The following is a 10,664-nucleotide window of genomic DNA, read 5'->3' as shown; positions in this document are numbered from 1 at the left end:
CTCTCTGACCCTCCCCCATTCATGCTGTCTCTCCCTGTCTCAAAAATAAATAAACGTTAAAAAAAATTAAAATAAAAAAAAAAAAGGAAACAGAGACCCTTATTCCAAAGTCCTTAAGAAGTGAATCCTGCAAACATCCATGTAAGGTTGGAAGAAGATCCTTTCCCATTCAAGCCTTCAGATGAACCTGTAGCCTGGCTAACATCTCACCTGCAGCCTATAGAAGACCCTGAAACAGAGGACCCAGTTAATTTGTGCCTGGGTTCCTAACCCACAGAAATGGAGAGTAAGAAGTATTGCTCCAAGATGCTAAGTTTTGAGGTTATTTCTTTTGCAGAACTAGATAATGAATACAATTACATATACTACATTTTCTTCTGGATTATATATTGCAAATATTTTTTTCCTGATCATTAATTTTTTAACATTTATTCGTTTTTGAGAGACAGAGACAGAGTGCGAGCAAGGGAGGGGCAGAGAGAGAGACACACAGAATCTGAAGCAGGCTCCAGACTCCAAGCTGTCAGCACAGAGCCCAATGCGGGGCTCAAACTCACGAACCGTGGGATCATGACCCTGAGCTACCCAAGCACCCCTAAAATTTTTATATACCATGTTTTCTTTGATGGCTTTTAGATTTGATGAACTATGTAAGTATCTCTCCAATACCTATGCAGTATCTAGAGTCTGTTAAACATTTTCTAATACTTTTAATATTTTATTTTTAATTTAATTTAAAATTTTTAATTCCAGCATAGTTAACATACAGTGTTATATTAGTTTCAGGCGTGTAATTTAGTGGTTCAACAATTTAATATACTACTCAGTGCTTATCATGATGACTGTACTTTTAATCCCCATCACCTATTTCACCCATCCTCCTACCCACTTCCCCTCTTTATGTAACCATCAATTTGCTCTCTGTAGTTAAGGGTCTGTTTCTTGGTTGTCTCTTTTTTTTGTTCATTTGCTTTGTTTCTTAAGTTCCACATATGAGTGAAATCATATGGTATTTGTCTTTCTCTGATTATTTCACTTAGCATTATACTCTAGCTCCATCCATGTTGTTCAAATGGCAAGATTCCCTTCTTTTTTATGGCTGAGTAATATTCCAGTGTGTGTGTATGTGTGTGTGTGTGTGTGTGTCCGTGTATCACATCTTCTTTATTCATCTATCAGTAGACACTTTCACTTGCTTTTGCATCTTGTCTATTGTAAATAATACTACAGTAAACTTAGAGGTGTATATATCATATTCTTTGGGTAAATACCCAGTACAGTGATTACTGGATCATATGGTAGTTCTATTTTTAATTTTTTGAGGACTCTTTATACTGTTGATATTTACTTTGGAGTTAAAATTTTAAAACATCATTTAGGGACAATATGTAAGAAGGTCAACTTCAAGGTCTTCTCTTCCTACATCTCCATTTTTTAAATTAGAAGTAACACTGATTTTGTTATTGAATGACTACTGAATATGTTCTCCATTCATGGCAGAGTCTGAGTCTGTTAAATAGATTACACATTCTAGGACTGCAAAACATTTTTCTTCTAGAAAGATAAAGCCAACTGAAGTAAACCTGAAAGAAAGGAGTGACTGAGAATTTGAAATGTTTTATCTGTAAGATTCCAAAATAGAACCCTTATGTTATTAGATCATAATATTATTTCCTTATTTCACAAATATTTATCATGTCCATTCTACCTGCCAGGCACTGTACTCAGTCCTGGAGTTAAAGGGGTCGAGAAGACAGGCAGATATGTCTCCACCTTCATGGAAATTAGGTACATGCATTAAAGCAGTTATTACAAATGTGGTGAATGTTATAAGAGGGATGTATAGTGACAGCATGTGGCAAGGAACCCCAACAAAGACCTTGATGAAAAAGAGACATTTAGGCTGAGCGATAAAGGGTGAGTGAGTTAGTTACTTTTGAGGAGAGACCAAGCATGGCACAACTGAGGAACTGAACAGGAGAGATTGATGGGCTAGAGCCACTGGTGTAAGTGAGCAGCAAGGGCTGAGAGTGGTAAGGAGGGTGGTGAGCCCCATGTGGTAGAGAACTTTACACACAAATTAAGATGTTATCCTAGAGAAACAGAGAGCAATAGAAGGAGTTCAAGATTGAGAGTGTCATGGTACGCCTGGGTGGCTCAGTAGGTTAAGTGTCCAACTTCAGCTTAGGTCATGACCTTACAGTTCGTGGGTTTGAGCCCTGCGTTGGGCTCTGTGCTGACAGCTCAGAGCCTGGAGACTGTTTCAGATTCTGTGTCTCCCTCTCTCTTCGCTCCTCCCCCATTCATGCTCTGTCTCTCAAGAATAAATTAAAAAGTTAAGAAAAAAAAAAAGATTGAGAGTGTCATGATAAGATCTGTATTTTAGGAAAGTTATTCATGGTTTGGAGAATGGATTGGATCAGGAATTAATTAAATCAAGGAGACCACTTAGAAGGCTGAATAAGTCAAGTTTCAAATTTACAAATAGCTTTAGCTAAGTTTGGGTGGAAAGTGATATGATGTAACACTGGGCAGAGAGAATATGGGGTCAAAGGAGATTTTTATTTGTTTTTTGATTTATTTGATTTTACCACAGGAAAGGCTTGAGTTTGATGGAAACAGCTAATTCAGAATAAATGCCAGAAGATACATAAAAAAGGAGGCAAACCAAAATTGACAGAGGCTAATAATCTGAATTTTCAATAAGATGATATTATTTAAATAAGTGGCTACAATTTATTTAATGAGGACAGGGAAAAAACTGACCTTTCATGTGAAGGAAATGGCATACCTTTGAAGGAAATGGCCTACCTTATTTCCTATAAAATTCCAATTCAAAACAAGGGCTTTATTTGAGGCACTAAACATACAGCATTTAACTTACTTAGAACCGTCTTACATTTCAGCGTTTTTACTCAAAACTGGTCATTTGGTAATTCTAAGAATGGAAGTTAAGCATGTTAGCTTTAGGCTTTGTTCAAAATATGTTTTCAAGTTCTTTTTCCTGGATTTCCTGTTGGCAAAAAGGTTCCCAGTTGTTCTCTAGTTCTTGGTTTCTATTGTGATTTTTTAAATCAGATAACATGTTTAGTAGCATTTATTAGGTTTCCTAAAAGGTAGCATTACTCTGTAGTTTTAGTTGGTTGTGGCTAATGTAGACATTGGGTTGCAAAGTCCCAAGAGCAAAGTGATAATCATATTTTCTCAAGGTAATCCTTGAGAATCCTATACATCAAATGTAGAATAGTGTATGTGGTATGGTATATATACTTCTCTATGCCAGTATGTAAATATACGTGTGTAAAATATATAGTGATATAGAGGACATATTAAAGTATACACATTAAAAACTCTACCATATTTTAAATTATATGATAGCAAGATAAGGAGAACAGAAGCATTAAAAAAAAAAAAAAGGAAAACAATGATACTAAATACTCACCATGCATCCTTCATATTTTTGCCTGGCTCTGGTCGTAATAATGGTGACTCACCTTGAGGACGGATACTGACGATAACAATGAGTTCAGTGTCTGTGTGATGAAGAATGAGATAATAAAGATGGGTATTGGTAATATGGTAATCCCACTAACTCTAGGGATTTGTTTTCCTCCTATCTGACAACACTGTTGTAGGTCCACATGAGCCGTGAGGAGACCAGCCGGCAGAATTGTTCATACTATTTAAATTCTTATTTGCTCAGCTCTCATTTTTGTTCTTGCTCTCCCATTGGTGGCTCATCTTCATTGATTTCACATAAGTCAAATACACATTTATGCTTCTCCACTTTATTGGGTTTGAGGATTTCAGCTGACTCCAAAAAAATTGTCTACTGGTCAGTTTCAATGTGGTGGCAACACTAGGGTTGTATCCTGCGATGGGATCATAAAAACTCACTTGTAGTAGATCAGAGTTGGAGGGGAATTTGCTTGTTTGCTGTTTTGTCTGGTTTTAACTTCCATTCGGTAGGAGGGGGACCAATTTATATTTTATGGTTATATATGAAAACCTGTATTAACTGGTACTGTAATTCTATAATGATTTATCCCAGGGATTTTTTTTTTAACCTCTCACGAATTGGCATGCTAGGCTGCTGCTCAGGTGACTTAACTGGGCTTTTTTAAATTTTTTTAAATATTTATTAATTTTTGAGAGAGAGAGAGAGGCGGTGGGGGGGGGGGGAGGGGTAGAGAGCAAGGGAGACAGAGTCTGAAGCAGGCTCCAGGCTCTGAGCTGTCAGCACAGGGCCCAAGTTAGGGCTCGAACCCACGAACCATGAGATCATGACCTGAGCCGAAGTTGGATGCTCGACCAACTGAGCCACCCAGATGCCCCTCGTGTGACTTGACTTTTAATCCAGACCTGAAGATGGGGAAATGGTCCATGGAAGTTCCCTGAGACATTGAGATATGATGTGATGGAAAACATCTGACCTCTCATAGGAGAAGGGGCTTCTTATCAAATGTAAGGAGCAAGGCAGGACAGGGACATGAAACAGATTGGTGTGGATATTTGAAGCATTCCAATTTGATGAGGTGGGTCAGAGAGCAGGAGCATGGTAAGAAGTCAAGGTGGAGATGGGAATATAAACTGACTAGGGAAATAGAAGATTACTAGGTTGTTCCATTTCAGGCACCCAGCGGAAAATAATATTTACATGGAGACAACAACCTGCCCAGTTGTGGGACTTTCTGTAGTAGAAGAGCAGCCTGGTTTAAGTGCTGAGAAAGCCTTCGTTTCAGGAAAAAAATATTTAGGAAGGACAGTATCAGAAACCCAAGGAGAGAACCAAATTACAAAACACTGAGAAGTTACAACACGAAGGTAAGTTTGACAAAAAGTGAGAAGTATACATTTCTAAGGCAGCAGGGCCAGGCCAGGTGTTGAGGGTTTGGGAGTCCCGATCATGTGGATCCCAATGACCCTGAAGCTTCAGGTATTATTGTAATCAATAGACACTTAATTTTCTGGTGAATCAGTAATTCTTACAGCATATTTCCCCAGGTTGTTCCTATTGGAAATGTTAGCTATGAATTTTATCACCCCAAATAGTGGTTTCTGTTGTACTTTTTGAACACAGGAAAGGCTAAGCCATAACAGATTTCTTGAGGAGGAGGAGTCCCATTTCCTCATGGAAGCAGAGGGACCTGTAACGGGTGTCCATTTCCACTCTGTGCAGACTTTTCAGGAGTTAGTCAAACCCCAAGGAAGTTTCCAGGAAACAGCCATAGCTGTGTGACTCACCTAGCAAAAAACTGACGCCTGAACAGGAAGTCCTACCCCACAGCCGATGGTCACTTTATTTTTAGTCAAGATTCAGGAAAGACAGGCAAAGAAGGCCCTATTCTTTCCTTGGTCACAGAGCATAGAGGTCAATAAAAATCTTGACTTTTACTGAATTTTAAGGAAGACCAGGAAAGCAGGCACTACCTCAGTTCTGACACTTACCTTCTGCGGGTCTTACAGAAAATTCTTTAGCTTAGAGGCTGAATGAAGCAATGGTTCTGTTTTCAATTTTTGCAGTCCTACTCCCTGAGCCAAGCACCATCAGCTCCATTTATTATAATAGCTATGTGGCCATGAGTGAGTTATTTAAGCTCTTTGTCCTGATTTACTCATCTATAAAAAACCACAAGAAATAGTATTGGTTGTGGGCACTCAAGGAGATAATATTTGCTGAGGCACAGTGCTTGGCACATAATAAGCATTTAGTGAAAGTTGTTTCCTGTGTGGGCCTGTTTTATCTTCTGTCAAGTGACGTTCTTAGACTAAAATTCTTTCCAGCTCTGAAACTCTAAGATTCGGTGACAGAAAGGATTTTTGGTTAGTGTTATTATCCCACAGCTAGGATCAGCAAATGTCCTCTGTGAAGATCTGGGTAGTGGTGTTTTAGGCTTTGCACATCATACAGTCTTTATCGTGACTACTCGGCACTGACACCATGGTGTGAAAGAAGCCAGAGATAACACTTAAAAGAATGGGCACAACAGCTGTGTTCCAACAAAACATTATTTACAAAATGAAGTGTAGCCTAGATTTGGCCCACGGGAAGTAGTGTGCCGACCTCTGTTCTGTAGGATAAAAATATGTGGAGAAGAGAAGTGAAATGCAATTTGTGATGGAAAAAGAACACAGAAAATCGTGACCTGCAAACTCGTATAACCTTCTGCATATTTGTTTAGCTCAAAAACTTTTTTTTTTGTATTGAGCATATGAAACAAAGCAGATGTTATACAACAAAGGTAGATAATGGAAATATACTAAACAGCTTTCACAAGCTAAAATATTTATAAATATTGAACAGATATAAGTATGTAAAATGAGTGAAATGGAAAACAGTGAGTGGCCCAGAAATTCACATTTGCTACAATTTGAAAGAAAGCAAGAAGAAGGCAATCATGCAAAAAAGCATGAGAAGCCCAGGTTGCAGCAAAAAGCTAATGTTGCTTCATGAAGGAGACAGTTATGGATTAAACTGGCTTAAACGCTTGCAGGGTGATTGCTCAACCTTCAAATCACATTCGATCTTATCTGGGTATCTGAATGTTACCAAGGCTGGGTTGTGGGCTATTTTCTTTATTAAGCTGACCCAGTGACTAGCCACTCAGCATTAGGCCTTGGTGGTATTGGGGTACCTTGACAAAGTGTAGGCAACTCTGTACCAGTCATGTAGTACCTGGGAACACAACTTGAAATTATGCTGAGGAAAGACAAAGAAGAATGCAATGAATAAGAAAGAGGACATGAAAGTAGCAAATGAAGAACTGCTCATGGAGCAATATAGATTTAGAGGCCACATCCCCACCCCTAGTTCCCCATCCCGCCCCGCCCCAGCATTCTCTGAGGGACAACACAGGAGATCACTACAGGGGCAGCGACTACCTGCCTGGGCACCTCTGAAGATGCCGCTGTGTCACAGCGACCTTTCTTCTTCCTTCCAGATCTCCCCCGATGGTTCTCTTAACTAGCGTTTACTAGTTGAAAAAAGAGCAAACAGGATGGTAATATTTGAGCAAAAACTTTACTGTCTGTATTTTTCCATCCTCTCATTTCAAGCATCCTAATACTTTGCTTGCATCAGGGATTTTGCACAACAGAAGACTTGATGTCAGTGGCCTTTCCTGTCTTTTGTGAAAGCTTAAACCCTCTGAAGAAATTATGCCAGGTGTTCCGGAGAGGGAAGAGAGAGAAGTGACTTGCAAGGTGGGTGAGATCTCCTGAGACAGTGGAAGAAGGTGAAGGTCAGAGGGTCCCTCTAACATTAGGGATCACACACTGCTCCTTGACAGAAGTCTGAGGGAGGGATGAGACCCCTGGGACAGCTGTCGAGGACATGTAGGAAAGCTGGCTCTAGATTCAGGGGGCCCCGGCCTCGCCTAAGCTTTCAGCACCCTGAGGGTGGCTGCTGGGGCTGGTGGCCCCCTTGGGACTGTGACAACAAGCATCTCAGCAGTAAGCAGCAAGGACAGTGGCCTGGGATCAGAGGGGCCACCCTGTTAATCGGGCAATGTATAAGTTCCTGCACAGGCCTTGAAGGTGGGGAGTCCCAGTAATGACTGGAATTTACGTTTCCCTACATCCTTGAGGGAGGGAGACCCAGAACAGATTTAAACCGATTTAAAGATATGAAGAAACATAACGATTCTTGCAAAATAGCTTCTGTGGGCTGATATTCATCTACTAACAAATGTTTGGGAGTACGGGGTGGGAAGGAAGAGGGACTCTCATATTCTACTTGGCACCGTCCCTGGCTCAGAACTAGCAAGCTCCCCAAGGAGCAGATTAGGTGTGTGGAGGCAGCGTGACCGCAGAGGCTGAGAAAGAGCAGAGGGCTGCCTTATAAATCCTTCAGCGGGTAAATGAGTGCCCAGAAAAACAGAGAGAGTGGGTGGAGTAACATAATTGAAAACAGCTGATCTGCAAAGCAGGCCTAATTTTTTCTGAACTAAGAATGAGTAAAATGTCTTTTCAAGAACTGGGTGTAAAAATGGAACCAGGAGATAAAGAAAACCCACTATATTTAGTTGTTCACACACACGCACACACAGCTAATATAGTAGCCATGGATGCATTAAGAAAATCTTCTCTTGTACTTTTCATAACTTGTCTGTTTGACGACCCAGTATTTGAAAACTGGGGAACATAAGGTTTCCTGACCCATGGATAAGCTTTAAAAGCCAATGGGCCCAATCTCATTGGGAAGCATGACCACTCAGGAGGCTCAGTGTGGACTTCTAGCTGCAAAGGCTGTGCTTTCCTGAGAAAAGTATAAGAGAATGGAGAGGAGAGTGGGGACGCCACCCAACAGGCCAGGTTAGCTGGGTCAGCCCTGGCCATCTAGGTAGCTAGTGCCCTATGCTAACCTAACCTCACATCCACTTTCTCCCCTGCTCTTGTTTCAATGAGATCAAAGGGATCCAGGTAGCAAGTCACTGGCTTAATCGATAGATGTGGTGTAACCTTCATTGTTACTGTAAAATATTCCAGTCATATTCTGAGTACTAAATAATTCCCTCAGAGCGAGTTGCAGGGCAGTAATTCAAACCTTATTCTCTGCCCTGGAACTCATTCATTTACCTCCTCTTTGTCATGCTGCCTCCAGGAGCCCAGCAATTCCTTTTACCTGCATTCCATAGATGCAGCACCAGCTGTGGGCACCCATCCACTGAAGTCTGTTAATAACCACACAAGGTCAATAGTTTATTTTGAAATGTCACATAAAGGAGAGCAGAAATCACACAAAAGAAAAAGATTCCTTTTAGAAACAAACAATGAAGAGGCTCTAATAGTTAGCACCTGGGAAATATGATTTTACTTTTTTGTTTTGTTAGTATACTCATTATTAAGGTCCAGTCTGGGGTGGGGAGCCCAATAAGCTGGACAGACTTTGAGAAAAAGGATCCGGACAAAACCACTCATTTATTTTTATAAAATTGCATTCATTAAATGATAATGAGAGAAAACATCCATAAAGGTGAGAAGACAATAAAACACATCCTTTCTCTTTGAAGAATTATGCATCCCCAGTGCACAGGAATTAACCACTATCTGCAAATGTTTTATTGAATTTGCCTTTCTTTTTTTCCCCTGTACAAAAATTGATCACCACAGATGTGGTCTTGAAATCCCTGTGGTTTCCGAAATCCTATTCAAAAGGAGCATATATTTTCCTATTCCTGCAGTTCGAGCCACTCAACAACAGAGGAACTAAGTCAAATTATTTGATTTCTTTTTTTACAAAATTAGCATACTGGTAGATTAGCAAAATGCCATTGACATGGTCTGTCTTTGTCCATTGGCTTAGTCATCAATCATTAAGCATTTAACGACCATCTAATGTGTCTGAAGCACTGGGAAAACAGACTTCAAGCAAACATTGGTCCCTGCCCACATGGAGCTGAATTTAGTAGAGTAGGGGGACAGATCAACAAAGCATCAGGATAATATTTTGAAATATTATGAGAACTCTTTTCCTTTCTCAGAAAATCTTGTTTTACCTTGTGGCCCTTTCGCCATTTAACCAGACCAAGAGACTAAAGCTGATTGCCCCAAAGAAGAAAAGACACACAAGAATCCAGCCAGAACAGAGTCCAATATCTGGCTGAGAATATAAAAAGAAAGCCTTTTAAAAGCTTTCACTTCTAAGAGCCTGGTGATTGGGGGAGGGATGAAGCTGGGGGTTCACTCTTGTTGTATTTATTCATTTATTCATTTATTTTTGAATTCTAAAACCTTGCCTCTGACTCAGTAAAGCAAAGCCTGAAAAAGGAGCCAGTTTCTCCCTGGGAGGGGGGCAGACTGCACGTTGACCCAAGCAGCAGCTTCCCAGCCTTGGAGGGGACTGAGACCTTTTCTGAGTTGAGGAAGGAGTTTTGAGAGGACAGAGAAAGGAGAGCTAGAGTGCTGAGATGCAAATGTGGGAATTGCCCAAACTGAGGGATGGAGGTGGAGGGTGCAGGAGTGTGCCTCCTAGAAACATTAGGGTCTAAGAATAGAAGGTACCCTGTTCCCATTTGGAGTAGCCATGCTGGTCTTCTCTTTGGCCATTGCCCATGCTCAACAATGTGTTAGATATTTTTACCATTCTTACTCTGGAAGGTTTCAGTGAGTTTTATTCAGGGGTGTCCCATGATATGACCTGTAGTTCTGAAAGAACTTTAGTGAGGATGAAGTGCATACACTGAAGGAGAAAGTTCCAGAGACATGAAGAGCAGCTTAGAGGCAGTTGCCCTGGCATAAGCGGCGAGTGGAGGAGACAGTCCAGTTCAGTAGTGGCAACACTTCACTGCTTTATACCAGTCTAATCTTCATACCAGTTTGCTTCTGAGGAAAGTGTGGGAGAGAGAGGGTCTGGGATTGCCCCAGTTTTCCAGCATAGCGGGCTAGATGGTGATGCCATCAACCAATAGGCTCCTGAGCAGTAGGAGTGGCTGAGGAAGGCAGATGGTGAGTTTAGTTTTCATCCAGGCATGTTATGATGTCTTAGGAAATCCTTGAGAAATTGGAGAAATGCCAACTGGTTGATACTGTGGTAAGTAGTATCTGAAGCTAGTGGAACAGGGGAGCCTGGGCGGCTCAGTGGGTTAAGTGTCCCACTCTTAATCTTGGCTCAGGTCATGATTTCACAGTTTGTGAGACTGAGTCCCACGTAGAGCTCCATGCTG

At 40.8% G+C, this 10,664-nt stretch overlaps 1 long non-coding RNA gene across 1 annotated transcript; it reads left to right on the top strand.

Annotated features, from left to right (window-relative positions):
• Window positions 1-1,703: 1,703 nt before the first annotated feature.
• Window positions 1,704-7,197, top strand: LOC109267426 (uncharacterized). The gene is made up of 3 exons (XR_002080090.2): window positions 1,704-1,788; window positions 4,633-4,824; window positions 7,082-7,197. It is a non-coding gene; the product is annotated as an uncharacterized LOC109267426 (long non-coding RNA).
• Window positions 7,198-10,664: the final 3,467 nt, after the last annotated feature.

The sequence above is a fragment of the Panthera pardus genome, unplaced genomic scaffold (genome assembly GCF_024362965.1).
Source record: "Panthera pardus isolate Hobbes unplaced genomic scaffold, ASM2436296v1 HiC_scaffold_2, whole genome shotgun sequence".
Lineage (NCBI taxonomy): Eukaryota > Metazoa > Chordata > Mammalia > Carnivora > Felidae > Panthera > Panthera pardus.
Note: the sequence above shows the minus strand (reverse complement) of the source record. Positions and strands in the feature narration are given on the sequence as shown.